General features: G+C 42.9%; 1 long non-coding RNA gene across 1 annotated transcript in view; it reads right to left on the bottom strand.

Moving 5' to 3' along the window:
• The window catches only part of LOC311243165, an 84,509-nt gene that overhangs the window by 19,739 nt on the left and 38,284 nt on the right, over positions 1 to 26,486 (bottom strand). The window contains exons 2-4 of the long non-coding RNA XR_014620647.1: positions 23,484 to 23,589; positions 20,737 to 20,829; positions 13,335 to 13,450 (exon numbers count right to left, since the gene is read on the bottom strand). This is a non-coding gene — a long non-coding RNA (uncharacterized lncRNA). The remainder of the gene's footprint in view (positions 1 to 13,334; positions 13,451 to 20,736; positions 20,830 to 23,483; positions 23,590 to 26,486) is intronic.

Below are 26,486 nucleotides of genomic sequence, written 5' to 3'. Positions count from 1 at the left end.
TGACCCATCAGGTTTGGGGACTCCCATTACAGGGGTATTTGTTAGAGCAGAGTCCAACATAGTCAACACGCCCATTTCTTCCAATTCCGTGATGGTTTCTGTCAGCTCCTTTTTGCACCTCGGGTCCACCCTGTGCTGTGCTTGTCTCGGTGGTATGGTCCCCTTTATAGTGTGTGTATACTTGGGGTCCACCCTTCCCACGTCGTTCTTGTGGGCAGCATATAAGCCTCTCTTGAGTATTTCTCGTATGAGGGTTTTCTCGTGGCTTTCGGACTCTTCCACAACCTTTTCCATTTCGCCCCGTATGTCCACTGGCTTCATATATTTGACACGGACTCTGTGCTGTGGCCTTTGCGGGTCACCCTTGGGTATGAATTTTTCCTTTTCGTACAGTAGTATCAAGTCTTTTGGGGATAACAGGGGTTCCGAATTAAGTGGTCCTACCACTCCTGATATCCCATGCTTCTCCCCTGTACCCATGAGGGCTCTGGTCCCATTACCTAATTCCACTTCTATGGATCCGGTAATGGGTGTATTTACATGCAGGGAAATTTCCGCCCCGGTGTCTACTAGGTATTGGTCGTTTCCCACTTGACACGTTAACTTCCCATCAGTCTCCTGTGTCTTGAGTGCAATAGCATTCAGTAGGGGCCTCTCCTGGGGATCTATATTGAGGGTTAATAGACTCTCTGTCACTCTGTCTTCTTCCCATGTTCGAGTGTCATGTGTCACATCACCAGGAGGCCAGGATTCTATTCTCTCTCCTTCCGGGATTTGAATTCCTCCCTTGTTGCCCTCCTTTCTGCTTGCTTTTCTGGGGTTAATGCGGCCCACTCGTCTGGAGGTAGGTACATGTAATTCTTCTTCCCTTCCTTGTCCTTGGTTATCCTCGGGGGGAACTCCTGGGAGCCCCCCCTTTTGTCGTTTTTTGAGTAGGTAGGTTTAACGTTAGCCGCTGGCTGTTGCTGGGCTCTGGGAGGCCGAATTTGAGCCTTCTCCTCTCGTGGGTTCTCCCCTTTCCTTTCACTTTTTATTGTATTTGGTTTGAGAAAGCATTTTGACTTGGTCATACAGCATGCATTCCGTCCGTAACTGGTCTCGGGACCATGCTGCGCATTTGGCTGCAAGACGGTTACCCCCTGGTACTCCTATGAACAATTTTTCAAGTAGTAAGCATGATCCTTGCATAGGTCCTCCACGTATGACTGATTCCGCTGCAACAGTGAGAGACACACTCCCGTCTTTCACCTGTGGGATTAGTTTCTCCACCATATTTTCCCCTGGATCTTGACCGGGGGTTCTCACTTCTATTTCCATCATTTGGGCCATAGACGCCCCTTCGGGGATCTCCAGTCCTTTGAGGTGTCGCAAAATGCGAGCGGCATCCGGGTCATCGTAGAGAGGTGACCCATGGAAAATCTGAGCAATCCTATGGATATAAGCAGCCTGGGTCTCCCCATGAATCATTTCTGGGGCCAGTTTCTTGAGCACTTGGGTTTTGCTCAATAATTCTTGTGCTTTGTTGCTTTCTCCATATTGGGCACTGTCATACAGACTCCTGTCGGTATGTAAACTCTTTCCTCTTGGTCGGTATATGTCTCCGGGAGATTGGGCCAGTATGGAGTGAGGGCTTACCTCCGGGCGGTGTTCCTCTGTGCTGTGTCTCAGGGCTCAGATTGGGCTTATGGACGGGGCTTTGTTCAACCAGTGTCTTTCTCTCCTGGCTATTTCGGCCATGGCCCTGTCCCGTTTGTACACTTGTTCGTGCAGTACGTCATAGCCAGCATGTAAATATGCATGCTTGTATGGTTCCGTTATTCCCGGGTGAGACAACACTTTCTCTGCCTCAGGTGACCGTGCTAAGGCCCGAGCCTTCCTCCATGTCACGGGATATGCTGGCATAATATCCCGTTTCTTCTCCTGCCAATTCTCCTTCACTTTCGTCGGAGACGTCCTCCAATCCTGAGCTCCAGGTCAAGCCTGAAGGTGACTGGAAGGCGGTGCCCTTCAGGGGGGGCCCGGGGCCTATAGGTCTCAGTTTGACCGGTTTGGCTCTCTTGTTCCGAGGCCTAGGAGGTTCGCCCCTTGGGTACCGAACTCTCTCCCTAGATCTTGACCGAGATGAGGACATTGAGGCTCTGGAGCTTGACCGATCCCGGTCTCCCTCTTCTTCTGAGTCCTGATCTGGATCAGTATACTCCGGTCCGCTATCTGTTGGGTCGTCCCCTGACTCCTGGGGACAGCCTAGTCGTCTAAGAATACTCTTAGCCCGGGATTTGGCAAGTCCATCCCTTTCTGGTTCGAACTGTACTGTTGGTTTCCGGGGAGTGGATGATCTCCCTCTTTCTGTTGTTCGGGAGGAGCTCTGGGAATTGGACTTTTCCTTCCTGGGTCCAATTCCCGACCCCTTAGGGTTTGGAGGGGGATCGAGGGGTACCGATGCCGGTTCACTGTCCTCATCCTCCTCACTCTCTCCTGCTTCAGTCAAGGCCTGGGTTATTCCCTCATGGTCCTTGGGTTCTACCATGAGGCAGATTTCCGTGTGTTTTGCACTTCTTATGGTTGAGATTGCGCGGACTACTGCCTCCCCCAACCATATGCCTCTTTGGCCATATACTCGAGACCTGCCCCACATCAGGTTTATGGCTAGTCGGTAGGGCATGTCCTTGGTACCATGGCCAGCATAGATTTCTCTTCTCTGCAGTAGATCCTTCATCCGGGACACCAGATTGTCCCAGTTCTTTTGTGAGGACTGTACTTTATTGTACCTGTTTTGGCTTAGTGTCACATGGACAACTTTCTCCGCGTGAAACACATTATAATCACACTCAGTGATTACTGCCTTGCCCGGTTTCAGGGGTTCTTTGGTCCTTATTTCCATCACCTGTTTCCTCAGGTTCCGGTAATAAGCGCCTCGTGCCGCTACCATGCTTGTTTCCCATCTACCATAGCTCGTCAAAGATGGTCCAGTGAAGGTGAGAATTGACCATGGTGCGTCAGAGTTGTCGGTCCAGACTGGGTAGTTAGTGACTGTTATGTCTGGTGTTTCTTTGTGAGAGTCTGTAGATATTCCTCTCGCCCCTGAGTGTTCACCACGGCGAGAGGTGTAGGCTGCTCTCGCTTGTTTCACTTCCTCGTGAACACGTGGTCCTGGGCTTAAGCACCCCAGGGAGTAATCTCGCCCTGGGGTTGATGTAGCCATTGGTGTAGCTGATCCCCCCAGCGTCTGTAGTTGTCCCCCGCTAGTAACTTCCCTCATTTCACATCCAGAGGGGTCACTAATGGAGCGGGGTTCCCTCTGGCTGATGTACTTGTGAGGGGGTACAGGCCGTGCTTGGTCTGCGTCTGCTCCTGAGTCCTGACTACGTTCCTGCGTCACCCCCTCCTGGGTGTGCCTCGCACCGGAAAACTGGAGTGCAGGGCTTCCAGGGTTAGTGAAACCCCCTGAGCCTTCTCTCTCAGTGCTGGGAGGCCGAGTGTCTGGTATTTCCTCATACATCCTCCCGGGTCCAGACGGGGGCCACGTGATTTGGGCCCTCTGTTCTGAGTGACTCGCTTCCCGCGGTGTTCCCTGAGGACCAGACCATGTCTGGTTTCTGTATGCCACCTCGTTCATGACCTGTGTGAGGTCTCCGACCATAGTGGGCTCAATTTCTTCGAACAGATTTCCCCAGCCATTACGGTAATGTGATGGCCATGCCTCCATTTGAGCTCTGCGCACTGTGTTTGCTTGGTATTTGTCCGGGACTAGCAAGACCACTGCCATGGATGCAGCTGGTATTTCTTGGTAGGCTTCCAAGAAGCACCATATGCTCGTGTTGACGTCATAGTGCCAAATCCCTGTTCCGAACAGTGTCATGACTAGGCTTGTTATGCCTACTCTCTGGGCTTGTCTGAAAATGCTCCTGTAATATGCCAGGAGTACTCGGGTTTGGCCTTCAAGGTCTGTTCCGGGCAGTATGTCTTGCATGGCAATTGTCAGTATCCCCTCGTAACCCTTATTTTTAAGTAGGTAGGGGACTCCTACCAGCACTGTGCCATCCTTAAGGAGGTTATGAGGTTGTCTGGCCACTTCTCTTGCACACCAGTCGGCGTAGCCGGGTCCTGCCATGTCTTGTATGGCTTTTGCCATTCCCCCCCCATTACGTAGGCCTCTGTTGGCCGGGTTAACCACAAATGTGTGGTTTCCTTTTGGTACAAAGTTTTGTAACCATATGGAGCAGACCCATAGGTGCTGTATATGCTTAGGGTTTCCTGGTTGAGATCTGGGTTTGATAGTACATGAGATTTCATTCAACCTTGACATGCCAGGGGGCATGGTCTGCTCCTCTGGCGTAGAGTTTGTTGTAGGGACTTGGGGCAGGGGGCTCCACTGTCCCTGAAGTCCCAGGCCTTCGGGCCAGTATGCAGGGGCCGTAGCCGTCGGGACCGTTCGTGTTCCAATTACGGCCTGCTGTACAGCTGGCAGCTCTGGATATAGGGATTCGCTTGGTTCTGTGAATTCCTCACTTCCCGCAAACGTATCAGGGGACTCAGGGCGTTCCTCCCGTTCTCCTGGGTAGTCCAGACCCAGGTCGGGTATAAACACTCCCAATCCCTCCTCCGAGGGTAATTCCTCCTCTATGATGTGGGAATGATTGTGAGACATCGTGTTAGCACTGGTTTGTTAGCCGATGGTGAGCTAGTTAGCTTGCAGTTCTGTGAACGGTCGTTTTGACTGTGCTCCACATCCAGTCTACCCTCCTTGCATACAGTATCTTTGGGCTAGGGAGCCATCCAGTTCGCCTTTCTGTGAACGGTCGTTTTGACTTCGCTTCACATCCAGTCTCCCCTCCTCACAAACAGTGTCTTTGGGCTAGGGAGCCATCCAGTTCGCCTTTCTGTGAACGGTCGTTTTGACTTCGATTCACATCCAGTCTCCCCTCCTTACAAACAGTATCTTTGGTTCGCCTTTCTGTGAACGGTCGTTTTGACTTCGCTTCACATCCAGTCTCCCCTCCTCACAAACAGTGTCTTTGGGCTAGGGAGCCATCCAGTTCGCCTTTCTGTGAACGGTCATTTTGACTTCGCTTCACATCCAGTCTCCCCTCCTCACAAACAGTATCTTTGGTTCGCCTTTCTGTGAACGGTCATTTTGACTTCGCTTCACATCCAGTCTCCCCTCCTCACAAACAGTGTCTTTGGGCTAGGGAGCCATCCAGTTCGCCTTTCTGTGAACGGTCGTTTTGACTTCGCTTCACATCCAGTCTCCCCTCCTCACAAACAGTGTCTTTGGGCTAGGGAGCCATCCAGTTCGCCTTTCTGTGAACGGTCGTTTTGACTTCGCTTCACATCCAGTCTCCCCTCCTCACAAACAGTGTCTTTGGGCTAGGGAGCCATCCAGTTCGCCTTTCTGTGAACGGTCGTTTTGACTTCGCTTCACATCCAGTCTCCCCTCCTCACAAACAGTATCTTTGGTTCGCCTTTCTGTGAACGGTCGTTTTGACTTCGCTTCACATCCAGTCTCCCCTCCTCACAAACAGTGTCTTTGGGCTAGGGAGCCATCCAGTTCGCCTTTCTGTGAACGGTCGTTTTGACTTCGCTTCACATCCAGTCTCCCCTCCTCACAAACAGTGTCTTTGGGCTAGGGAGCCATCCAGTTCGCCTTTCTGTGAACGGTCGTTTTGACTTCGCTTCACATCCAGTCTCCCCTCCTCACAAACAGTATCTTTGGTTCGCCTTTCTGTGAACGGTCGTTTTGACTTCGCTTCACATCCAGTCTCCCCTCCTCACAAACAGTATCTTTGGTTAGTTGGCTCTCCAGTTCGCCTTTCTGTGAGCAAAGCATGAAAGTGATTTTTGCATTGTAACTTCACCCAGTAGAATTTTCACAGTAATCACAAATATATACTTTAAATGCGATTCTTTCTTCGAGTAGAACCTTCTACAATTTTGACTTTAAGAAAACATTACGTAACTTTTTAGTCATAAGTGATCTGTCACCGTAATCACAAATATATACTTTAAATGCGATTCTTTCTTCGAGTAGAACCTTCTACAATTTTGACTTTAAGAAAACATTACGTAACTTTTTAGTCATAAGTGATCTGTCACCGTAACCACAAATATATACTTTAAATGAGATTCTTTCTTCGAGTAGAACCTTCTACAATTTTGACTTTAAGAAAACATTACGTAACTTTTTAGTCATAAGTGATCTGTCACCGTAATCACAAATATATACTTTAAATGCGATTCTTTCTTCGAGTAGAACCGTCTACAATTTTGATTTTGCCAAATCTGTAATTTAATTTTACTTCAGAGGCTTTTGACAGTTGTCCTGTCTCCTTCGGCCGTTTAGCACCTATTTTGGTTAGTATAAATGCACATCGCCAGGGACGCCATGTTAAGTACCGGTCATAAACCGAGGGCAGATTGATTATCCCATAACTCATTGGTCCGAATCCCAGCTTCAAGCAGCGTCCTGCGAAGTTTGGGACGTCTAGGACTCAATTGTATCTATAAACTTCAGGGCTTAAACTCAGCCGACCTCGGCTCACACACAGGCACCCCCCGTCCCCTCCAGTCATACAGATGATTGATTGGAGTTGCGGAGTTTACTTTTCTTTATTTTGCTTTAATCTACTCGGTTGGCCGTATTACTGCGAAGTGGTTGACATGCAGAACCGAACGAGTCTACAAAATGTTGTTGTTACTACTGACCGACAAGAGATAGCGAATGCACCGTTCCGACCCCCGTCAGTCATCGACCTTAGGTCGAGTGATTGAAGTTGCGGAATCTTTTATTTTATTTGCACTGGGAAGGACTCTCTTTATTCAGATGAGGTCCATTTCCCTTATCCGTTACACGTATTATCACTGTATGGCATTACTTGATAATATCAGTTATACAGAACCCTTCCTCCGTCTGGCTAAAGCCTTACTCAGGAGGTTTTTTACATCATAAATCAGGCACATTACTGGACCGCGTGGTTGACATATTTCTCCTTTTACTCCGTCTTCATTAATCAAAACGCAAAGGGTGAAGTTACAAGGCAAAACACATTTCATGCTTACCCGGTCGTCTGGTCAGAATAAAGGATACAAAGGATATTTATAAAGAGGTATTTTTAATTAGAAAAAGCTAGTTACAAGAAGAGACTGAAGTGGAAAATTTCCAATTCAGTTTAAAATAAGCAGAAAACAGAACATCTCATCATTGCACGGCTTGTGCCCCGTGTCTGGCAGCAGCATCTTCATCTCTCACAAAAAAGTCTGTTCCTTGAATGGGCAACCGTCTCTTTTATATCGACATTGTACCATATTTCCGATTGGTCTAAACACAGTGATGTCACAGGGATGTCATTTTTGTTTAGCAAACCAAAATACAATACATAATTCGTATGAACTCCTCCTTCTTTGTACTGACGTTACTTCTAGTTACCTAGTGGTTTTAAGTAACAGAAAGTCCCTTATTCCTTCAAAACAGACAACGGCTTTGTCTGTGGTGACCACGTGACATGGTACCATGCACGAGGCCCTCCATAGGATTTCTTATCAAGATTTCTTAAAGATCCCCTCCAGACAAACAGTTTTACACATGATTCTTTTAGTATAATTCTCTACTGACAGTCAATTATAAGCATGCCATTTATGAAAACTTTTACTGTACACATTAAACATTTAATTGTTATATAGTTTTTTTAAGATTTCCTCAATAGTTTCCGGACTCCCTGTCTTTCAACCCTCAACCTTTAATTCCCTTCCCGTCTGAAAGGGTTAACATTTGACAGCTCTCTCTCCTCTGCTGAGGCCCACATTCCGCAGGTTGACTCCCTTTTGCCTGTTGTCTGTGAAGAACTGTGAAGAACAGGCCCCTTCTATGGAGACATTAAAGGCTCAGTTCCATTTTTTTATAAGTAGAGCCATCATAGAGCTATCTTTCCAGAGTTCAGTTTAAAGATTTATACTGGTCATATAGGAACGACTCAGGATGTCATTGTCCAAAAGTGTCACTTGTTCTGTGGCACTTCACAAAATGTTATAATAAAAGCCCTTCGTTCTATACACTTGTCTGATTGAAAACTGTATTAACAGACCGCAGAATGGGTACAACTCGGCACACTCTGAGCAAAGAAAGGAACTGAGATATGAATTGAGTAACGCTTGCCTTGCTATGGTCCGGTAAATACGCTGATGTTATTGAACGTGTAACTACAAAACAAATGCCTTTGTAATCATAAGTAGTAACGTTATAATAATAATAAGAAGAAAGGGTCGGGGGGGTAACAGCCAGGCGCGCCGCTACCACCCCTGCCCGCGACACAGAGTGAACGGCGCACGACCAGAGGGGAGACTTCGAATCCGTGTTTCACTTTTAATAACGAATGCGTGCTTGCCGAATCCCAAACAATATTCATGCTGCAAAGTCATCCTCTAAAGATAGACATTTAGACTAGAGGCAGGCTATATGCTATAAAGCATAGGTGTCAAACTCATGGCCCGCGGGCCAAATGCGGCCCGCCACGTCATTTGATGTGGCCCCCCAAGAGCTCTGGTAAAACATTTTTTTTTTTTACATTAATCTTGGGTTAAAAAATAGCGGCGTTAAAATAATTGTGGGTTAATGCGTTAATAAAGCTTTGACAGCCTTAGTTATTACACATACATGTGTGTTGAACATCTGAGGTATTGATGAAGTAACAAAGGAAAAAAGCCAAAAGCACTTACTCCTCAGACATTCTTTGACAATTTTACAGCCCAAAATACAAAAAAGATCCAGGCGGAATAGGTAACAAAGGGTTGAAGAAATATTGTCTGAACTGTCAGATGCAAGCTGGCTGTGTGACATAACCGAGCATCTCGCTCAATTGAATAAGAAGCTGTAGGGACGCAAACAAGTCCCACCCAAAACTTAGTCCAATATAGTTGTGAACTGAGACAACCCTTATTTTGTTATTTTTGAGTACAGTTACAGTTGTGTGTTCATGCAGACACATAATAGCAATTTCATTACGAATTGAAAATGGGGGACCCTGATGTAAACAAGTCGAAAGTCTTTCTCTGGTCTGCATCCCCTTAACAATTGTGTGTATTGAGCAGTACTGTACTGTACCCATTCTGCAATCTGTTAATTAAAGTTAATTAAACTATCATCCATTAGTTGGATGTATGGCCTCTGCAAGGTTGTGTGCAGCCATTTGTTTTTGTAACATCTGCTACATCTGTCCCACGCGTTCTTTGCAGCTCAGTTAGTTCTGCCCCTCTTGACTGTGACAAAAAGGTTTTGAACAAACTTAATGTCATAGCTTGTATTTGATGATATTCTTCTTTGTTATTTACTTGAATGGTTTGATCATTGATTGATGGAGTAATATGGGGTTCTGATAAACTAAAATTATTTGTTAAAATAACATAAGCTAACATATATTTTTACATCTATGCAAATGCATATGCAATATGTATAACTTGAATAAGTAATAAATACAGAAACAACATGTTTAACAATATGTAAATGAGTAGCTACATTTATTTTACATTACATTAACATTTATACTGTCTTTGGCCCTTTGAGGGCAACCATAATGCTGATGTGGCCCTCTGTGAAAACGAGTTTGACACCCCTACTATAAAGAGTAGACTACAAAAAAAAAATGTAATCAAACTTTTTTCTTTTTGTGTGTGTGTGTGTGCGGTAATAACCGCAGCGGTAGGAAATATTTCGCAAATTTGTGCGGTAAGGAAAACATCAATACCGCGGCAGCTCTATTCAGAGCCAAGCGTGGCACTGACTGACCAACACTGCAAATGACAGTGGATATTCCACTATAGATATATCCACGCGATTAGCTTTAGTTCTTATTTATTTATCCACTGTCATTTGCAGTGTTGGTGTCATTGCCACTGTATTTGCTATACAGTGTGCGTGTGTGTGCTGTGTGCGTGTGTGTGTTCAGTCCTTGCCCCACAATGGTGGAATGAACTGCCCACCACAGTTAGGACAGCCGAAACCTGTCCAATCTTTCGCCGTCGACTAAAGACGCACTTCAACAATTATCTGAAATTATATAAATAAAAAATATATATGTCTAACCCTAACTAACCATACTGGCATGCACTTGTCCTAATATACTAACCTACACTGTAGCACTAATATATGGAATATTAATTAGGGGTGCACCGATATAAAAATTGGCCACCGATACCGATACCGATTGTTCAAGTAACACAATCGGCCGATACCGATATTTGTGTATTATTTGTATAGTATTTGTAATTTTTTTTAATATTTTTTTTTTAATATTTTTTTTTGTAATATATTTTTTTTTAATGAAACTACTGTATATTTGTATGTGTATGTTTGTATTTGTAGGCCTCTTTACTTACTTAAAAAAAGGAAACATCAAGAAATATGTTTATGGTATTAATTCCACCATGCTATGTAGCACTATCCCTCTCCCAGTAGCCTGTATCAGTTCAAGTATCGTCTGGCGGCCTGCAGATGGATACTGTTCTCTCAACCAGAGCTCTCAGCCAATGCAATATAACCATTTTGATTGACAGTCGATTCGGCCAATTACGCCACACCGCTAGCACCCACCTCCTGCTGTCCTTACCACCAATCGGCAAGAGTTTATTCATTTTCTACTTGTCATTTTAACAGCAGATACTTTCTTAAATGCCATCTTCCTGAGAGAGGGTGTTGACGGGGAGTTGTGTTATTAATAGCATTGAACAGCTAACCGAAAGCTAGCGTTAACTATTGTTAAAGGTTTAGCCATAACGTTACCTTGGCTAAAGTTGGGGCTATTCATAATCCAGCAATAATGGCTGCAGACCTGCAAGCAAAGTACAGCAAGTTGGCAACGGAGTATTCCAACGCAAATCACATTTTCACCAGTAACGTTAGTCTTGCATCTCCCGGTAGCTAATGCTAGCTAACCTAGCTCATGTTAACGTCGTCACTGAGCGACCACCTCACGTACACAATTAATGACATGTTGCGGACAGCCATATCGGTGACAATGTTTAGCTTTTAGTGCCAAATGATAAGAGTCAGAAGCGGAGTCTCAAAAGAGAATGTTGAATATTTAGTAGTAACTTTGATGCAGTAGCTTGTGTGTGTGTGTGTGGGGGACTGGGCCAGGGCCGGCGTTGTGCAGGATGCGACTGAATTTATCGGCTACTGCTATCGGCACATTCGAGCTTATCGGCCGATAGGCCGATTGCAGTCAACAAGGCACTTATCGACCGATACAGATACCCGACCGATACATCGGTGCACCCCTAATATTAATACAGTCTATTCCACTATAGATATATCCACACGATTAGCTTTAGTTCTTATTTATTTATCCACCGTCATTTGCAGTGTTGGTGTAGTGCTATTATTTATTTTCGGATATCAAATGCGTCGTTGAGGTATGACTTTAAATATAAAACGTAATTTTTTAATCATGCAAATATTGACATATTTATTAAAATTATGATTAATTAATTCCAAGGAGGCCTGTAAAGTTGACATGAACGAAATCACCATGATTCCTCCCAAATAATGCCCTTAAGAACACGGCGTACACCAGTCTGTCAACTTACGACTGCTATTCAGGGATCCTAAATACTGCTCTTACTTAATAATAATAATAATAATAATAATAATAATGACTTGGATTTATATAGCGCTCTTCATGAGACCCAGAGCGCTTCACAGAGTCCATTATTCGTTCATACACAGTCATACCGGTGGTGGTAAGCTACAATTGCAGCCAGAGCTGCCCTGAGGCAGACTTAAGACCGAATCAAAGACAAGGGACCATTGGTCAATCCCAAAATCGGCCTGAAAATGTCTTAAGTGGCGCTAAGACCTTATCTAATGCTCTCCACCTGATCAATCAAGACCACAGTGTCAAACAGATTATCTAATGCTCTCCACCTGATCAATCAAGACCACAGTGTCAAACAGACTAATGCTCTCCACCTGGTGAACCACAGTGTCACACAGACTGACATTGTCCACCTGGTCAACAGAGACCAACGTTTCTCTCAAAACTTCAGTCCTGCAAACTTACCTGGTCCCAATTTACATCCTAAACTGAAAAGTGCTAGGAGTGTCTAGAAAAGCACTATACAAATACAATGATAATTCATCATTCATTCAAGGTTCTCCCGGGCAGCATGTCGAAGTGTCCTTGAGCAAGAAAACATAACCCCTAATTGCTCCCAATGAGCAGGTTGGCACCTTGCACCGTTGGTGTGTGAGTGAATGGGTGAATGTGAGGAACAAAATCGTAAAACGTTTTGGATAAAAGCGCTATATAAATGCACCATTTAACACAAACATAAGAGACCTAAAGAGATAAAGTAACACTCTTATCCGACCCAGATTTGACTGTTGGGCTTTAAAACCACTCTGATTTTCTAATTCTCTGCGACACAAAAGTCAAAACACCACTTCAGAACCCTGACTTGTATTGTTAAAAGTAAAAGTGTTTACACTCACTAGAACAGATAGTATGTCTAGATGATGCCTCAACCACAATCTACATTTTGTATTGATTTGCTTGATTTATTTGGATGTATCTTAGCTAACCGACTAATCGTCCAAGAATCAGGCATAATCCAACACAAATCTCTCTGAGCAGGGTTTTACTCACACTAGTCTGAGCAGGGTTTTAGTCTGAGCAGGGTTTTGGTCTGAGATTGGTTAAAGGTACACAACAGGGGTACATTGTACATCCCACTATAAAAGTGTCTACTTTAATCTGCTGCACAAACTAAACTGAGTGTGTTTGGTTAGAGTGTCTCTCTCCACACCTCTCTCTCTCACTAAGAGACCTACTGTCTCACAATCTACAGTACGTTATGTTTTCTTGCTCAAGGACACTTCGACATGCTGCCTGGGAGAACCTTGAATGAATTATGAATCATCATTGTATTTGTATAGTGCTTTTCTAGACACTCCTAGCACTTTACAGACAGACACCCAGTCAATCCAAACTCAGCCAGGAACAAGACTAGGCAAGCCTAGTTAAGCAAGACCCAGACAAGAACAAGATTAGGCAAGCCTAGTTAAGCAAGACCCAGGCAAGAACAAGACTAGGCAAGCCTAGTTAAGCAAGACCCAGGCAAGAACAAGACTAGGCAAGCCTAGTTAAGCAAGACCCAGTCAAGAACAAGACTAGGCCAGCCTACTTAAGCAAGACCCAGCCAAGAACGAGACTAGGCAAGCAATTATTATAATTTTTTATACAGTATAGCTATATTTTTATCATAATTTATGTAAAGGTTTTTGTCTAAAATCTGCAAATGGATTATGCAAAACAACTCCCAATGTAATATTTTCTTTACAATCTTACCACTGACAATCTCTTGAGCGGGATTTCCAAGAGTCTTGTCTGTAGTTTAGCTCCACTTTTCTCTCCAAGCTCCTCATAACCTTGGATTACAAACCAGTCTGTGTCCTTTTCTGAAACTGAGAGAAAAGACATATTTTTTATTTGTTTATTAAAAAGGATCCCCATTAGCTGATGCCAATGGCACCAGCTAGTCTTCCTGGGGTCCGAAGTCCCACATATAAATATATACACACACACACACACGCGCACATACGTATACTAGGGATGTCCGATATTATCGGCCTACCGATATTATCGGCCGATATAGTCATTAAAATGTGATATCGGAAAATATCGGTATCGGTTTTCAATTTTTCTTTTCTTTTTTTACATTTCTATAACCTTTATTTACCCAGGCAAGCAAGTAAGAACACATTTTGATTTTATTTATTGTCAAAAGTATGCATAATGTTGTGTTAATTCCACAACAAGAGATATGTAATGTTAATTACCTGAAATTATTCCATTTTTGGGGGGGGGGGGGGGGGGACCCTGCATATATCAGTATCGGTTGATATCGGTATCGGAAATTAAGAGTTGGACAATATCGGTATATCGGTATCTGTAAAAAAGCCAATATCGAGCATTCCTAACGTATACATATACACACACTATATACATACATACATATTCAGAATGGTCTTTATTACCAAGTATACTTTTCACATACAAGGAATTTGCTTTGGACGTTACTGGTGCGACATTAGCGGACAGACATTAACAGATAGAGTAAAATAAATGAAATATGAGCTACGTTAAAGGAACACTCCAACATTTTGGGAAATTAGCTTATTTAACATCTTCCCTGGAGTTAGACAAGAAGATACATACCTTTTTTTGTCTCTCTGCATGCATTAGGCTTAGGGAACGCCTGGACCGTTAGCCTAGCTTAGCTTCATCACTGGAAGTGGGTCATACATTTACCAGAGTTCCCAAACAGTCAGAAAAGAAACTCTAAATACAATCAAATCAAATGTATTTGTAAGGCCCGACAACACACGTTAATGTCCCCATGGGCCGGACACGTCTTCTTTAAACAAGTCAAGAACAAAACAAGAACACCATAAAGTAAATTTTTTTTTAAATAAATGCATAATAAAATGCAACACTCCCAGACATACCCCACGCGAAGGTAAGGAAAAACTCACTAAAACCTAGCAATAGGAAGAAATGCACCACAGGCAATGTGGAGGAGAGAAACCTTAGAAGGGCCAATTCAAGGGGGGGATCTCCCTTCTTAGATGTTGTGATAGTAGTGTTGCAGTAAAACAGGCGAACAGTTGGTAGGCATGCACTCATATGCGTAGTGAAACGCAGATAAGTGCATGCGATAGCAACTGAACTTTTTGAAAGATTAAAGATAGAACTGATAACGGATCTATTTGAGGCAAAGGCGCGGCACAGAGAGGGTCGCATTGTATCCTCGCATACAATCAAAATACAACTCCAAAACATTCCTGTAAACATGTTGTGACCTGTGTATTTACCACATGGAGAAATACAAAATAATTGAATTAGACATTTCCGTTTTCTAAGCAGATATACTCTGATTTTTTTTTGCCTAACCACTCCTATCTGGGTGCAGTGATTTCACATCACCAGTGCTACTTTTTCTAACGTCAAGGTCAGTGTTTATATTTTCGTTTCATTCAAAGGATCCGAACCGATTGAAGTTATTATGGCTACGATGACTGTGGTAAGTTTTCATTTAAGTTTTTAGATGGAAGGCTGTATTCTCACCCTGTAGCCCAGGTACCTCACTCTGCTCTCACCCACCTGGTGACTGGGAGACTCTGGGAGACTTGTGTGACTGGGAGACTCGTGTGACTGGGAGACTTGTGTGTCTGGGAGACTTGTGTGTCTGGAGACTTGTGACTGGGAGACTTGTGTGTCTGGGAGACTTGTGTGACTGGGAGACTTGTGTGACTGGGAGACTTGTGTGACTAAGAGACTCGTGTGACTGGAGACTTGTGACTGGGAGACTCGTGTGACTGGGAGACTCGTGTGACTGGGAGACTTGTGTGACTGGGAGACTCGTGTGACTGGGAGACTCGTGTGACTGGGAGACTTGTGTGACTAGGGGACTCGTGTGACTGGGAGACTTGTATGACTGGGAGACTCGTGTGACTGGGAGACTTGTGTGACTAGGGGACTCGTGTGACTGGGAGACTTGTATGACTGGAGACGTGTGTCTGGGAGACTTGTGTGACTCGTGTGACTTGTGACTGGGAGACTCATGTGACTGGGAGACTTGTGTGACTAGGAGACTCGTGTGACTGGAGACTTGTAACTGGGAGACTTGTGTGTCTGGGAGACTTGTGTGTCTGGGATACTTGCGTGACTGGGACTTGTGTGACTGGGAGACTTGGGTGACTGGGAGACTTGTGTGACTGGGAGACTTGGGTGACTGGGAGACTTGTGTGACTGGGAGACTTGTGGGACTAGGAGACTCTGGGAGACTTGTGGGACTAGGAGACTCTGGGAGACTTGTGTGACTAGGAGACTGGGAGACTTCTGGTGGATCCTGCTGGACGTCACACACTTCACCATAATTGATAAATGACAGAGCATGAAAAAATAAATACATTATTGTTGGGAACTCGGGTAAATGTATGACCCACTTCCAGTGATGAAGCTAAGCTAGGCTAACGGTCGAGGCGTTCCCCAAGCCTAATGCATGCAGAGTAGGGCTGTCTTAAATACTTCAAAGCTTCGTTCGATGGGCATGGGATTCGAATATGAAAATAAAATTCGATTAAAAAATATGATTTATTTTCTTTTTTTGTGTGCAAAATCAACTCTGCCTCTTTGTTAATTACAACAAGCAATGCTGTTTGTTATTTAAGATGAGGTCGGACTCGGCACTGACAGATGTGTTCATTGTGCTGCTTTTATAAAGCCTCAAATGACGGCTTACAATATTTCATGAAAGCAAAGTGTTTCGTTAGTCTAAGATTTAAAAAGGTTTAAACTTTACAGCACTGACAAAGTTGAACAAAGTGCTGTACAAGTCCCACAACATAAAAAAATAATCTAAAAAAATAAAAAAATAAAAAAATAAATTTCATCTCGAAGCTTCGAATTAAAATCGAATCTCGTCCCCGAATCTTCTAATTCCAATAATTTTTTTCGAAGGTCAGCCCTAATGCAGAGAGACAAAAAAGATATGTATCTTCTTGTCTAACTCCAGGGAAGATATTAAATAAGCTAATTTCCCAAAATGTTGGAGTGTTCCTTTAAGCACAATAGTTAGCACACTAATTAGAAAGAGTAACAATACAGTGGGCAAGTATATAGTCCAGTAGGGTGTGTTAATGTAACACAGTGGGGGGGTGTCACTGAGGGTCCTGAGCCTTGTTGATGAGGCTCACTGCAGAGGGGAAGAAACTGTTCTTGTGGCGTGAGGTTTTGGCCCTGATGGACCGCAGCCTCCTGCCAGAGGGGAGTGACTCGAACAGGTTGTGACCGGGGTGGTAGGGGTCGGCCACAATCTTACCTGCACGCTTCAGAGTTCTGGAGGCGTACAGGTCCTGGAGAGATGGCAGATCAGCTGATCACCTAGGGCTGGGCGATATAACGATAACGATAAATAGCGCGATATATTTTAATAATCGATATCGAATATCGAAATAAAAATAAAACGAAAAATCGTTTTTTTCCCCTTTTTTTATTATTATTTTTTATTTTTTTTTGTGACCTGCAACAGGGCAGTTTTAAAACCAGAGACAGTGGACAGACTTGTCTTTCTTGCCTGCAACTTAAAGTAATGGCTTTGCTTGTCCAAATGACAATACTGACCAAATTGAGATTTATTTTTCTCTTGTCCATTTATTTTGTTTGCTTTCTAATTTAAAATACAGTTTGAAACCGTCTGTACACAGTAGGCTATGTGTGCTAGCAGAACTAGACTCCAGTCACGAGTCACGGTGCACATGTGCGGTGGTTTGTCCACCAAAAAAGCGCCAAAAGATCGAAAATAAACTAGCAGAGCCAGAACTGTTCAACTCCCCTGGAGCCACAGCCAGCAGAGAAGCCGGTTTACTTTAGCTTTTAAACCAGCTGCAGCCTGAGAACTGGAGTGTGAGGGGATGTAACACTAAAGATGGCGGCAACGACAAAGAATTGCTGCAAAATAAACATACATCTGTTGTTAAAAAAAAAATAAAAAATTTAAATTTTTTTTTATACTTATAACAATTTCGATAATTATCGATATCGAGAAATATGATAACATTATCATATCGTTATCGCGATATGATTTTTTGCCATATCGCCCAGCCCTATGGTCACCTTCTCACAGAGTAGATGACACGCTGCAGCCTGCCTTTGTCCTTCGCCGTGGCTGCAGCGTACCATACTGTGATGGAGGAGGTGAGGATGGACTCAATGATGGCTGTGTAAAAGTGCACCATCATCGTCTTTGGCAGGTTGCATTTATTCAGCTGCCGCAGGAAGTAAATCCTCTGCTGTGCTTTCTTGATGAGGGAGCTGATGTTCAGCTCCCACTTGAGGTCATGGGAGATGATGGTTCCCAAGAAGCGGAAGGACTCCACAGTGTCCACTGGGGAGTCACACAGGGTGATGGGGTTGAGTGGGGCTGGGTTCCTTCTGTAATCCACAACCATCTCTAGGGCTGACCTTCAAATTTTCTTTTGGCATTCGAAGCTTCGGGGCCGAGATTCGATTTTAACACTTTGATCGCCATGGGTTAAATTCATAATTTACCATCCCTCGCCAGCTCTATTTGTCTATGGAGAAGTTCCCCTTCTTTGCAGGGCTATAACTTTTTAAATCCTATTGCTAACTTGCCATTATTATGGCCCATTCAATGTCCTGTATTGTTCAGGGTGTAGCAACGTTAAACTTTTTCATTCACATATTCATACTAAAATATGGTCTAAAGTATAAGTATGTTTTTATCGTTTTCTGCAGCTTTCTTCAGAACGTGATTTATAGCCCAAAATGCATTATATTGATGATCAAATACAGTTTGGTAGGAATCTGTGCGAGATAAAAAGTTTCAACTGGACGTGGTTCTAGACGTTTCTACGCATCATCTGATGATGACCGGATGGGCGGGGGATCGTTTATAATTCCGTGGGCAGCGTTAGATGATTCATCCAGAGTGGGTCATATGTTCATCAGATCAGTTAGTATAGAAGACTTTAGAAAATAACGCTGAATCTTACCGTGGCTTCCTCGCGCCGCTGGCAGATGAGCGTGGAACAGATTTTTTTTCTATTATGGGATGTAGAAATGCCCGATCCATTTCCAGGTTGTATAATAGTATATACGTCCAAATAACGTTGTTTATTGAGTTAGGGCGAGCGATCCATTATCCAGTGTTTCAAGATGGAGTCGCGGGAGCAATAGCGAGTGGCTGGACCACATATAGATGAGCACTACCGGTTCAAAGGTTAATATCCGGTTGGCGATCTGCCGATCGGCCACCAGATGGCGCTATTGAACCGCTAGAGAGTTAAGAGGAGATCAGCACTGTGTCTCAGGGCTCCGGAAAGGAAATATGATTTCGATGACAGATTTTTGAAATATTGACATCAAAGACGAGTTACGGCGTCTTCGGCAGAATGAGCATGGCTCGGAATGATGTGAAAACTCGTCCGCGGCGATCATAGGGAACCGCTCCCGCCTACCTCCGGTCAATGGTCTCTAACTACACACCCTCAAGACCCCTACGCTCTGCATCTTCTGGCCGCCTCAGACCTACTCCTATCCAAGCTCCGGGAGGGTCATCAAAGAGAAGTCGCCTATTCTCAGTCCTTGCCCCACAATGGTGGAATGAACTACCCACCCCAGTTAGGACAGCCGAATCACGTCCAATCTTTCGCCGTCGACTAAAGACGCACTTCTTCAACCATTATCTGAATTTAAAAAAAAATAAAAAAAATCTAACCCTAACTAACCGTACTGTCATGCACTTGTCCTAATAAACTAACCTACACTGTAGCACTCAACACTTTGATGAACATTGTTGCTCAGCTGATAGAGTTGTGCCCTTCCTGATGGCTTGTCGTACATAACTTGTAAGTCGCTTTGGATAAAAGCGTCAGCTAAATGACTAAATGTAAATGTAAATGTAAATCATAGTGTTAATTCAAAGCTTCGACATTTAAAAAAATAAAAATAAATATTAAATTGTCTTTATGTTGTGGGACTTGTACAGCAGTTTGTGTCAGTGCTGTAAAGTTTAAACCTTTTTAAATCGTAGACAAACTAAACACTTTGCTTTCATGAAATATTGTAAGCCGTCATTTGAGGCTTTATAAAAGCAGCACAATGAACACAAATCTGTCAGTGCCGAGTCCGACCTCATCTTAAATAACAGCATTGCTTGTTGTAGTTAACAAAGAGAGGCAGAGTTGATTTTGCAATAACATTTTTTAATATATTCAAATTTTATTTTCCCATTCGAATCCCATGCCCATCGAACGAAGCGTCGAAGCTTCGAAGTATTTAAGACAGCCCTAACCATCTCCATAATAAACTCTCCATAAACGATAATATTACTTAACACTAGAACAGCCATGGAGAAAATGTCACTGATTCCCGCCGGAAGGGGTCAGATGACCCCACAGCTTATATGAGAAATATGAGAAAAATAAACAGTGTAAACTATATAATTACCTCTTAATATAAAAATATGAGGTTTACCACAGGTTTGAGTGACACATTTTTTTTTAATAATAATAATAAATGATAAATAAAGATATTATAATATTTTTTTTTTTTGGATGGAAGAGCCACACATTGACGGGCAAAGAGCCACATGCGGCTTGCGAGCCTTGGGTTGGCCACCCCTGCGCTAGATGCGTTCTAATTACATTTTCCTGAAGTCATTTTGAAATTTCAGAAACCGTGCCAGATAAAACGGGTACTTTTAGGAAAAGTCATTGAGTGACAGAGCTGGAGCTCGACCGAGTGACGAGGATACATTTATTGAAAATGCCTAGGGGTCATCTGACCCCTTGTCGGCTGTGCTAGTGTTGGAGGGCTAGATGGTGTAGTGCAAGGAAGAGGTTTGTGGCTGCAGGACTTCCATCCCAAGCTGCCTTAAGAAATCGTATGTAGAAATGTATTTGCCAGGTAAATGAGATCATCTTGGTTTTGTCCTTCAATCCCAGCAGTGGAAACACAGAGACAGTTGTCTTTATGTAAGACTTATCTTTTAAACAATGTTTTTATGGTGCTTTTATATGTAATTTATTCTATGTATTGTCTTTTATATGGACCCCGAGTCCGTAATAAAATGTAGATTGATTGACATCCATGAGGTATTTATGAATGATAGAAATTAAGAACAAAATTACTTTAAAGAATGTAAATAAAGTGGTCAAATGATCACCTCTGGCAAGTTCATCTATGTTCAGCAGCCCATCCTTGTTGCCACGGGTGATGGGAAGCGTGTGGACATCTGGACAATCCATTAGGGGTTTCTCTAGACGTTGACACAAAGATGTCCAAAACAAATTCATCATGGTGGACGCAGTGGATTATTTGCCAAAAAACGAAAGGCTAAATTACAGAAGGTTAGGAGCGAAAGATACCTTCATGTCATGGTTCATAATGTATCAACAATAGCCTAAATCTGCCAAATGTTTTGTTGTACTGTACTTGTGCTGTATAATGATAGCTAATCGAATCTAAATGAGGGGAAACCTCCACTTCCTAACAAGTTGAAATAAAGGTTTGAAACGAAAAGAAAAATGAAATGTTAGCTTTAGGCTAGAGCGTAAAGTAGCCTCCTAGCTCTCCAAACCATGCAACATAAAGTATGTACTGACCACATGTCGGATAGTTCTATGTATTGATCACAGACACAAGTGTTAATTTACGTATTGTGAATTAATGCTCAATGGTAATGTCCATCGTCACTTACTTTATCAATCTTTATTGGAAGGTGGAATTAAAGGGCTTGAATCTTCCAAGAGATTGTAACACAAGCTTCGTAACAAAGACCTGTGTCAAGCTAGCGACAACAACAATATTACTTTCTATCAGAATCTTTCAAAATAAAAGCTGCAACATATGCATCTTTTCAGCTTTTTATACCATCACTTGTAAAAGGTGTAAGATATGATATTTTAAAACATAGCCTATCAGGAATTATCCAGTTCCATAAAAAATAAGTGATGGTAAAGGAGTGTAGGTACACAATGGTTGAAGAAACATGACGTGGCTTCAAAACCAAATTCTCATCAATACTAAACAACATGGGCTCCCCTCAAAAGGCCAGAGGACCGGACAACACCAATCCCAGGGTGCTCAAAGCATGTGCGTTGCACGGCTTGGTGGCCTGGATGAAGGACTACCTCACTGAGAGACCGCAGTACGTCAGACTAAAGGACAGTCAGTCTGACGTACTGGTGAGCAACACCGCTGCCCCCCAAGGAACTGTGCTGTCACCCTTCCTCTTCACCCTCTATACCTCAGACTTCTGCCACAACTCAAGCGGGTGCCACCTGCAGAAGTTCTCTGATGACTCCTCCATCGTAAGCTACATCACCGACGATGATGAGGAGTATAGAGCCCTGGTGGAGAGCTTTGTGGAGTGGAGCGACAGCAACCACCTCCAACTCAACACCAGTAAAACCAAGAGGGACAAGAAGAGCCCCCCCCCCCCCCCCCCCCCGATTCCCATTACCATCCGAGGGGATGAGGTGGAGTCATATAAGTTCCTTGGGGTACACCTGAACAATAAACTGGACTGGTCGGACAACACAGAGGCCCTCTACAGGAAGGGACAGAGCAGGCTGTTCTTCCTGAGGAGACTCAGGTCCTTCAATGTTTGCAATAGACTGCTGCAGTCATTCTACCAGTCTGTAGTGGCCAGCGTCCTCTTCTATGCTGTGGCATGCTGGGGGGCTACATCAACTCGAGGGACACCAACAAACTGAGGGGGGATGAGGGTGAGCAGAAGCAAGAGTATATGTGTGTGAATGGGAAGGAAGACGGAGGGGTGGTGGTGATGATGCAAGGAGTAGAGGTACCAAAAGTGGACGAGTTTAAGTACTTGGGGTCAACAGTCCAAAGTAATGGAGACTGTGGTAGGGAGGGGACTGTGGTAGGGAGGTGAAGAAGAGAGCGCAGGCCGGGTGGTGCGGGTGGAGAAAGAGGACAGGGGTGATCTGCGATAGAAAGGTACCAGCAAGAGTTAAGGGAAAGGATTGATGTATCGTCCCACCCCTAATAGCTAGCATTCCAGATTCATCCAGATCACCAATGTTTACATTTTGGGGGTCCTTAATCCCTGTGTGCAATATAATATTGGTTTATCAGCTAGATGTGTCCAAAGATATGCATGAGCAAACCTTTCATTTAAATGTAAGATTGAGAAAAATTATGAGCACAAATCAGCTCCCAGCTAAATGTTTTTGACTTAACATAACTAGATATCACACAAAGAATTGTGTCCTCAATCGACGCAGATCAATCAAGTTCACTGTAAACGCATTCGGCCCGCCATCTATTATGACCAATTCATTGACAATAAACGTCAACAAGATGGCGCCGCACTGTCCCGCTCTGTGGGCTCCGTCGAAATTGTGCTTGATTTAGTTAATTTTTACTTTTTTACTGTATGAAGCACAATCTCAGGAACGGAACCATACGGAACCAAGCATTTCACTATAATGTACTTGTACCTTATATGTGACAAATAAAATAATTTTTAAAACATGAAACTACAGCTACGATAGAGCTAACAGAGGTAGTTTCCGGTATCAGGAGAAATGTATGATATTGTGAAGAGAATTATGTCGCTGCAGATAGTTAGCAGTTAGTTGACCATGGTGATGGTAAAGTACTAAGTGAAAAAAGTAGTAGAACGCGCTCACCTCACTAGACTTGACACTGGGTGCTGTAACCTCTGATACTATACATAAAAAATAGGGAAACAAGTCCAGGCACGCACTGCAGGGTTTTCACATTTATTGATTTTTTTATGGATGGTAAAGTATTACAAATGTAAAACATTTGGTATTTGTTTTGAATTAAACTGGGATTGTACAACTTCAAGGCTCCTTTCGAGTGCCACTGCTGCAAGGAAGGAGCTACAAGAGAGGAAAACAATGTAAACATAATTGTACTTACAGATGTTGTGGTGTCCACAGTCTGATGTCTGTTTTCTCAGGAAGAACGTTTTGATCCAGATGTGAAGTCTTGGTCCAGTAGAGTTCTGCTACAGAGAATATTTACACTGTAAACACACAAAGCATTGTATTGTGTGTTGTATGTCCTATATCTTGTCTAGATCTTTTTGTATATACACCATGGGAAGGGGGGGACGCAATTTCTATTTTCTGTATGTCTTGCACAAATGGAAAACTGACAATAAAGTTGACTTTGACTTCCTTACATTAGCAAATTGCATGTAGCATTCTCAACATGGCTTCAGGAGGAATAGATCCACTACCATGGCCCTCGTCGAGCTAATAGAGGTAATAACAACTTCAATTGACAAAAAACACCATGTGCTGGGAATTTTCATTGACCTTCAAAAAGCTTTTGATACAATTGACCATAGTATTTTAATTAAAAAGATGGTTAAGATATGGCATTAGGGGTATAGCCTTGGAATGGATTAAAAGTTACTTGAGTAATATGAATCAATTTGTTCAAATGGGCAGTGCCATCTCAACAAACATGAATATTAGGTGTGGCTTACCACAAGGTTCAATTCTGGGTCCAGTTTTGTTTATTTTGTACATTAACGAGATCTGTAAAGTATCTGAAACAATGAAATTTGTGATTTTTGCAGATGATACAAATATGATTTGCTCTGGTGAGAGTTTACAACAGATTTTGAATGAAACCATAACTGAATTGGTAAAATTAAAAAAGTGGGTTGACAAAAACAGATTGTCTCTAAATTTGAACAACACAAAACTAATGATTTTTGGAAATCGTAGTTATGACACAACGATCCAAGTTATGATAGATGATACCGTTATTGAAAGAGTTCAGCAAACCACTTTTTTTAGGGGTGAGCCTCACGTAAGCCACCTAAGAGCAAACATTTCAAAGAGTGTGGGTATTATGTGGAGGTCAAGGTATTGGCTGAACCAACTATCTTCTTTTATCTTATATAATGCTTTGGTCCTTCCATATCTGAATCATTGTGTTGAGGTGTGGGGAAATACCTATGAAACCAACCTACTTCCTTTGGTTATGCTCCAAAAAAGAGCAATCAGGATTATAACCAATGAGAGCTATAAAGCACATACAAATTCTTTGTTTTTAAAAGTTTCAGTCCTGAAATTAAAGGACCTGGTGGATTACAAAACCACCCAGTTCATGTACAGAGTCATACATCACAGCCTTCCTGACAAGATACAGAAAATGTTCTGTGAGAGAGCGGGACTCCAAAGATATAACCTTAGAAGGAAACTCAAACTGGAAGAGCAATCTTCAAGAACAACCAGGAAGGCTATGTGTAGGGCTGTCTTAAATACTTCGAAGCTTCGAAGCTTCGTTCGATGGGCATGGGATTCAAATATGAAGAAAAAAAATCGATTATAAATAAATTTTTTTTTAAATTTAAATATGATTTTTTTTGCAAAATCAACTCTGCCTCTCTTTGTTAATTACAACAAGCAATGCTGTTTGTTATTTAAGATGAGGTCGGACTCGGCACTGACAGATGTGTTCATTGTGCTGCTTTTATAAAGCCTCAAATGACGGCTTACAATATTTCATGAAAGCAAAGTGTTTCGTTTGTCTAAGATTTAAAAAGGTTTAAACTTTACAGCACTGACAAAGTTGAACAAAGTGCTGTACAAGTCCCACAACAACAAAAAATTTAAAAAAAAATGTAATAATTATTAAAAAATATATATATATTATTTTGAAGCTTCGAATTAACACTTTGATCGCCATGGTTAAATTCATAATTTACCATCCTTCGCCAGCCCTATTTAACATGGAGAAGTTCCCCTTCTTTGCAGGGCTATAACTTTTTTAATTGTATTGCTAAATTGACATTATTATGGCCCATTCAACGTCCTATATCTATTGTTCAGGGTGTAGCAACGTTATACTTTTTCATTCACATATTCATACTAAAATACGGTCTAAAGTATAAGTATGTTTTTGTCGTTTTCGGCAGCTTTCTCCAGAACATGATTTATAGCCCCAAATGCATTATATTGATGATGAAATACAGTTTGATAGCGATCGGTGCCAGATAAAAAATGTCAACTGGACATACTTCTAGAAGTTACTAAGTATGATCTGATGATGACCGGATGGGGGGGGGGGGGGGGGGGGTCGTTTATAATTCCGTGGACAACATTATATGATTCATCTAGTGTGGGTGATATGATCATTAGAGCAGTTAGTATCGAAGACATTAAAAAATAACGCTGGGACTCACCGTAGCTTCCTCGCGCCGTTGGGGGATGAGCGTGGAACATTTTTTTCTATTATGGGATGTCGAAATACCCGATCCATTTCCTGGTTGTATAATAGTATATACGTCCAAATCATGTTGTTTATCGAGTTATTTGTAACCGATCGATGTTCAGTGTGTCAAGATGGAGTCCCTCTAACGATAGCGAGTGCCCGGACGAAATATGGGTGAGCACCACTTCATCCACATCACTTCCTGTTTGGCAATCTGCTGATCAGCCACCAGATGGCGCTCTTGAACCGTTGGAGAGTTGAGTGGGGCTCAACAGTACATATCATGTCTCCGGGGGAGAAATATGATTTCGATCACAGATTTTTGAAATATTGATATCAAAGACGTGTTATGGCGTCTTCGGCAGAATGAGCATGGCGGGGAATGACTAGTTTCGGCGTCTCCGGCGATTAAAGTGTTAAAATCGAATCTCGGCCCTGAAGCATCGAATTCCAAAAAAATATTAAGGTCAGTCCTAGCTATGTGTATTTCTCTGTGTGGAGTTAACTTGTGGAATGATCTGGAGGAGGAGACCAAATCCAGTAAATCTATAAGTATATTAAAGAGGAAGTTCAAAAAGATGGTGTTCGCAAAGTATACCAGGGAGGAAGTCCAACTTATTGTATGAGAATGATTTGAGGGGAAGGGTGACATGAGAGTATAGTCTAGTGCAGGGGTCGGGAACATATGGCTTG

This window comes from Notolepis coatsorum (genome assembly GCF_963971535.1).
Source record: "Notolepis coatsorum genome assembly, chromosome: 16".
NCBI classification, from domain to species: Eukaryota; Metazoa; Chordata; class Actinopteri; order Aulopiformes; family Paralepididae; genus Notolepis; species Notolepis coatsorum.
This window is presented reverse-complemented; position numbering and strand designations above follow the sequence as displayed.